The following is a 7,284-nucleotide window of genomic DNA, read 5'->3' on the forward strand; positions in this document are numbered from 1 at the left end:
CAAGCCAGGTGATGAGCCACGTGAATGAGACTCAGCTCAACTCTGCTAGGTCATGCTAGGTCAGTCATTCCCCAGGGACGCCCGCACCTGTGAGTAATTCTTACAGGGCTTATGAGGACAAATGTAAATGATACCTTATGCAAGCACTAGATGGCGCAATTGGTTCACCATCGTCTGCTAACAGGCAGTGGTGTCCTCAAGAAAGGCCTGGCGATCTGTTGTCATAAAGATCACAGCGGAGAAGAGCCTATGGATTAAGTCTACTCCGCATAATTCACCTGTTCAGAAGGCCTGGAACATGGACAGCGGTGGTGGTCATTCACTGTTGTAAAGGCTGAAAGGCAGCAGTTAGATAGGAGTCTAGAATGAGAATTCTAGAGTTGAGAGAGTTAAACTATATAACTTTCTTTTTTTTAATCATCTTCTTGGGGGTTCATACAACTCTTATCACAATCCATCCATCCATCCATTGTGTCAGCCACATTTGTACATTCATTGCCCTTATCATTCTCAAAACATTTGCTCTCCACTTAAGCCCCTGGCATCAGCTCATTTGTCCCCCCTTCCTCCCGCTCCCCCTCCCTCATGAACCCTTGATAACTTATAAATTATTATTTTGTCATATCTTACACTGTCTGACATCTCCCTTCACCTACTTTTCTGTTGCCCATCCCCCAGGGAGGAGGTTATATGTAGATCCCTGTAATCGGTTCCCCCTTTCTACCCCACCCTCCTACCTACATAACTTTCAAACCTACTTGTGTGTGAATACATTGCTGGGGCATTGCCATTCAGATCCAGAGTCTCCAAGTCTGGGGTGAGCCCCGAGTCCTGGCCCATCCAATAAGCTCCTGGATGATGCTGACACGGCTGTACTGCAGCCTCAGGGTCTGCTGCTGCTTTAAAAAGTCTTTCTCTCTTTAAAGTGCAATTCTCTCTCTCCCTCTGAACCCACAGCTAGTCAGAGATGAAGGCAAGCTCTGTTTTCCAGGGTGAGCAAACAGGAGCGATTCCTCGGGTAGATTTGGGTTGGAGATTTTCATGGAAGCCTGGCTCAATTGGAAATGTGTGTTCACTAAGGGGAGTGGGGATACTTTCACAGGCTTTCGTTTTCCAACACCGCTTTTCTGGGAGCCCAGCTCAGTTCTGAGTGGTGGTCCTTGGGATTGGGTTTTGCTCCTCAAAATATATTGCTCTTATCTGTTCTTCTTGATTCCTGAAACTGCCTTTAGTTCAAAGGTCATGAAGGGGAGAGTGTGGAGCTTTTCATGGGTTATGATTAATTGAATTCCGTTGAATGTTGTGTTGATCTTGTATCCCGCAGTCTTACTGCCCTCTTTTACTAGTTGTAATGGCTTGTCCACCGATTCTCTTGGATCATCTATTTACACAACTGAGTCTCTTTCCATGGAGTCCGTAGACCTCTCATTTCTTTTTCTCTTCTTGTCATTTGGGCTAAGACTTCTAGAACAATAATAGAAGTGTGACCAAGTATCCTGGACTTGCTGTTTAATGAGAGTGCTTTAAGACTGGCACTACTTGCTGGGGGTTTTGGCAAATACTCTTTATTAGATTAAGAAAGTCCCCTTCTCATACAGCGACCTGTACAGGAGACCGGATTGTTGTGGTCCATCATTTTTTTAGAAGCAGATCACCAAGCCTTTCTTCCTCCTCTGCCTTCTTCTGTTCCCCATCACGGCAATAGCACACCCCTACTGACAGCCAAGGGGCAGCTGCAACTGACACGCACCTGCCGGTTCACACCCAGGTCTCCTGTATGGAAGGTGAGAATTCTGCGGCTGGACCATCATTGCATGCCTAGGCCTCACATACTGAATCAGGTTTGCTCCTGGAATAAACTCAACTTGGACACGGGTGGGGGAGAAGGCCGAGTCTGGAGTTCTCAATCACCCTTTAGTCATTCAAATCTGTTTACCTCCCAGGTTTTGACTCTTCTCAGCCCTCACGGAAGTGGATGTAAATAGCCCTTCTTCACCAGCAGTGTGCCTCCGAATCACGGGCTTCACACGCTGTTGGAGTGGATCGGTTTTACACGTCTGCGCCCTTCTCCTTCTTCGGCGCTCTGAGCTGCCGTCTCCTCTCTGGTCGGTCCTTGTCCAGTTTGGGTATGAGTTAGAGCAGCCCGATCAAAGAAGTTGGGTGGGTTTCCTCTTTTGTTTTTTAAAAAATTGTCTCTCAGACATTTGCTCCCAAGTCATAAATCGTGTGTTGAAGAGGATGAACATCCGGGTCTATCGCCTTTGTGGGGAGGAGATGTTTGCCTGGTTAATTTTGTTATTCGCAATCATTGACTCAGATGCCCCACCTCTTCTCGGCTCTATCGCAGGATCTGGATTTTCTGAGATTTCCCATTTCGTGCAGGGGTTCTGCGCCGTCCCTGCCTGGTCTCCCCGTGTTCTCGTGTGCGTCTGAGCCACGCCAGCTGCGGCTTTGCGTCTTTTCAGCTGTTTATCTGACCGTCTCTCTCCTTTCCGAGTCAGTTTTGACAGAGACGTATCTATGTCATCTTCTAAAGGAATTACCTTCTACTTACCAATCGCATCTACATTTTCCCGCTGCCTGTGTGATGTTCTTCCACCTTATTTCATCCTCCTCGCTTCTCATTTGGCTTATTTTCAGCCGACTTGGTTCCCTAAAACGACGTGTTTGCATAAGGAAGGATCTGTACATGTCACTCCATGCCCCCGCCTTAGCCATATGCAGTAAGTGTGCTTGGACACTTGGTGCTGGCTGTTCTTGATCTCCTCACCCCAAGGATGGTTTTCACCTGGGAGTTTGGTTCCCTTGACACCCGTGATTTTACAAGCGATTGCTTCCGCCTGGAGTCGAACTTTATGGCATGTGGTCGGAGTACACGTTCACTGTGTTCATCCTTTGGATTGTGGAGCCTCCCGTTGTGACTTAGCACATTGTTTTTACTTCCTTTTAGGGAGTGGTTCCGCTGCCTTGAAGACTGTAGCTTCTCTGCATGTTGAGTGACAACTACCTGTTTCATTAAGCTTGTATTATTCAGACATGATCATGCATCTCTTTTGTCAGCGGGGAGACAGTTTAATCTAGGGGTTAAGAACAGCTGTTTAAATCCCCGCTCTGCCGGCCAACTGTGGATTCTTGAACAGGTCATCCCTCTGCCCTCAGTGGATTCATCTGGAAAGTGGAGATAGTAGACATGAGCACTGAATGAGATAAGACATGCAGAATCTCAGTACAGAGCCTGGAATCTGGCTTTGTTACGTTTTACGAAGCGTCTGTGCACTTCTCTCCGGCGAACCCCTGCACTCAGGCATCTCCTTCCGGATCTGGCAGCCGCAATTATCCTCCTTTCCTACCTCATCCTCGTTTCCTTTCCTACTGGATCACTCGACGAATAGGCCACAGTATCTCCCATCTTAAATATCCCTCCCTTGAATCCATCTTTCCTCGAGCTACCGTGCAGCTCTGCCCCTCCCTGGCACCGTCTATTCGTTCTTGAAGCCATTGGAATGGGGCTGGTTCCTGCCACTTCAGTAGAGGTCACACTTCTCAAGGTCATCAAGGATTTCCAGGTGAGCAAATCCATCTCCTTTGGTCCTCAGCAGCACCCAGGCACTCGCTGTATTTCCATACGCCCAGTGGGATATCCCTCTTTTGTTTTAAATAATATCCTCTTTCATCTGATAAGATTGCTACATTACCATTGCTACTTTTGTTAAGTATTTCCCCTCTCTTTTCCAACAGTCAAGTGCTATCCTCTAGTCTTGAGTCCTTGTATACAGTGGACTATTAGATTTGGCTGTTAACCAATTTGGGAGTCTTTAATAGGATAATGTAGCAGTTAAGCCCTTTTACTGATTTAGGCTTATTGCTTCAACATCTTTTGTTTTCTCCCCCCCCCCCTCTAGCTGTTTTGGCCCTTATCTTTTTCCCCCCATCTCCTGTTCTACCTTCTAGTATAGAGTCTACTTTCATGGACTGTTCTGGAAGGGGCAGTCTGACCTCATTACACTCCTTTACAGCAGGACGCTCTCTTCACGGTCGCTGATTCCGATCCACTCCTCTTCTTGTGAACCCATTTCCACAGGACTTTTCTCACCACCACCTGCTCAGAACTGCACTTGACAATAGGGGCCTCCACCAGGCAAAACCGTGAGGTCCACTTCTGGGCCTCCCCTGACTTCACTAGCAGGAGTGCTGGGCAGCCCTTCGTCAGGGCATCTGTCACTTGCTTCCACAGCACCATGTCCTCTTGGTTTTCCTCCTCCTCACTGGGCCTTTCTTCTTAGCTTCCTTTGCCCTTTCTCCCTCTTTCTCCTGATGTTGGACTGGCCTGGCTCTGGCACCTGGCCTAATCTTAAGCCTAATCACAACTCAATTGGAGCTGACTGATCAAGTGACTTCAGTCCATCTCTTTGGAGCTGCAAACACCACACATCAAAAGATGGATAGAAAAACCTAGAAGTGGTCCACCACCCTCCTTCCTTCCCTCCAAGTATGTTTGAAAATTTCCGTAATAAAAACTTTAGGGGGGCTTTCGAGACGAGGTACTGGGAAATGTAAAGCCTAAGTGCAGATGTGCGTGTTCTCTGTGGGGCCTTTCTCCCAGTTGATTTTGGTGGAACTTGAAAAAATGTAGCTGAGTAATTATTGTTTAACATATAATTGTTAACTGCAGGCGAACATTACGATGAAAAGTTAATTTTTAAAAATAAACGCTTGTTTTATTAAAAAATTTGCAAGTTATAAAGTAAGATGAACAGGAAATGCGCAGCCTAAAATTGCGTTCAGGAAGGTGGAGGGAGGAGTCATTATTTTAGATTTGAAACCGAGCAGAACGGAGCGAGTCCTGGGAAACAGTCTGGGCAGGACAGCTGTTCCTGTTCCAGGAAGGGCTTCCTGCTCGTCGACTGGTCCCCACCGCTCACTTTTGGAGTTCTGTAGCTACTCATCCTCCAGAAGCCCTGGGATTCAGGACCAGCCTGACAGCCCTTTCATGATGAAACGTCGCTACTGAAATTCTCCCCGCATCAGTTCTCCGGAGCGCCAGTCTGTGGGCAGAAGCGACAGCAGAGACGTCCCTCCCTTTGAGCAAAGGGGACACTTGGAAGGGTTGTCTCTCCTGCCGGGCCCTTTCTACAACCTCAGTGGGAACTGCAGTCCCCCGAGTTAGCTGACTCCCCGTGAAGGGGTCATTTCTGAGAAGTGTACAAGGTTGGACAGAATATTAGCTACAAATAAAAAGCTTGGGAATTGGATGAATGGTTCACAGTTAAGTGCTTTGACTCTTCTGCAAGTTCTCCAAATACAGAGGTTCCCATAGTGTCAGACTTTCAAAAACTGCGTGTAGAAAAAGGAACAAGAGAGAATCGGGAGCCGGCCGGGCCTCCTTCATCCCAATTACTTTCCTTTCTTTCAAATGCGGCCTCTGGAAAGGTGTCCGCAGCTAGCACCGAAGAACCTACTGTGTGTAAGACTACGGTTCGTGAAGAAGTTTACAGGTAAGTGGGGAGACAGAAGGGAGTACAGACAGTCAAGTGCCAAATGGAGGCTTATACACTGCAGCAAGGAACAAAGAGAAAGGGCCAATCTAAATGAGACGTTTCTTGGAAGCGGTGCAGGATGGAGAAAGGAAAATGCGTCCGGCCCTGCGCCACAGGTGGGAAATCCAAGAATAAAGATCAAATCAACATGGAGGTCACTTTGCATAGAAAAGGCCAAAGAAGGTCATGCAGCTCAAAATGAAGGTTGATTTCAGACCCTGCTATGAAGCTATAGGCAAGAAGCCGTCACTAATCGATCCTTCAGACTGTGTATAGATTTACCTGATCATGACTGTGTGACGGTTGGGTGTAATGGGGATGAGGTGTTCGTCGTCATCCAAAGGAAGAGAACGACCTTCTGAGTTCGGTCAGCGATTAATCGAGCTAGGAGGAAAGCAGCCAAGCAGCACCGGAGAAGACACCGTCCTGGAATTTGGGGAAGTGAGTAGAAGGGTTGTTGAAAATGACCACGAACAGGATGATGCAACTCACTCAAATAAAAGACTCAAGAACTTGCTTGTGGGGAAGTAAGATACTTGGTTTGGGACTTCTGATTGAGGGGTGGTAGGGAATCCAGGATCCTAAGATCTTGGCGGGCTAAGTGGACTTAAGATGTGGACATATATGCATGCGAGAGAGGTCCAGTGACAAGATGAAAAATTTCAGGAAAGAGTACAGGATCCTGCAGTAGAAACACTACCATTATACATTGGCACTAGGGGCAACAACACTAACAGCTAATTACGGCAAAATGCACTCACTGCACTGCCATGGAGTCAATAGCTGACTCATGTCAGCAGCCCAACTTGAAACTACTGCACCTCAATTCAAAGATGTGTGCCCTGTTTTATTTTCAAAATGGAAACCGCTCTAAGCTTCTAAGGAACTTGAGTGCTAGACAGCCATCTTAAACACCTCTGGGAGTCCCTCGTCACTCGGTGGCACTAAGGGGGCTCTTGTGATAGTTTTATGGTGCTGTGGAAATAATCGATTTCATTCCAAAGACCAGGGATTGATTCCTGGGTCCCCTTCCAAAACCACCTGAACATAAATCTGAGCCTGTTTCACCAGTGAGGTTATGACTTCCTCTTTAATTGCTTTATGAGGTTTTGAAGATCAAATGGGACTCTCCAAGTGCAATACTAATGTAGCCAATTACAGGAATGGATCTTAGCCTAGCTATTGCCTGGTGGAATAGAAATGGGAATAAAAAATGATGTAGAATAAGTAGAAATTCCATTATTAGTAAAGAAACTACTTCAGCCAAGTATCTATTTCCCCACTGTGCTGATTAGAGTCTGTACTGCAACAGATTGGAATAACCAGATCATGTCAAAATCCTAGCCTGAGGGCTTTTGTTTTGCTCCACTTCCGGACACTGGGACGGGAGGGATGGGACTAGATACCAACAATTCCTTTAAACATTTAAAATTCCTTTTTTCTCGGGCAATGAATGTACAAATGTGCTTTACACAATTGATGTATGTATGGATTGTGATAAGAGTTGTATGAGCCCATAATTAAACTATTTTTAAAAATGAGAGCAAAAAAAAATAAAATTCCTCTTTTCTTAAGGCGTGGGTTTGGTTGGTTGCATCAACTTCCAAAGTCCAAAGATTATACCAGAGCCAGATGCTAGTCAGGGAGAGGCATTGTCTATGGAAGGATCAAGAGGCAAAAAAAAAAAAAAAAAAGTGTGAGACATCCCCTTATAAAAAGGAAAACTAGCTGATTCCGGGAACCCAAG

This window comes from Echinops telfairi, unplaced genomic scaffold (assembly GCF_000313985.2).
Source record: "Echinops telfairi isolate 266 unplaced genomic scaffold, ASM31398v2 ScPeMD7_9;HRSCAF=40, whole genome shotgun sequence".
NCBI classification, from domain to species: domain Eukaryota; kingdom Metazoa; phylum Chordata; class Mammalia; order Afrosoricida; family Tenrecidae; genus Echinops; species Echinops telfairi.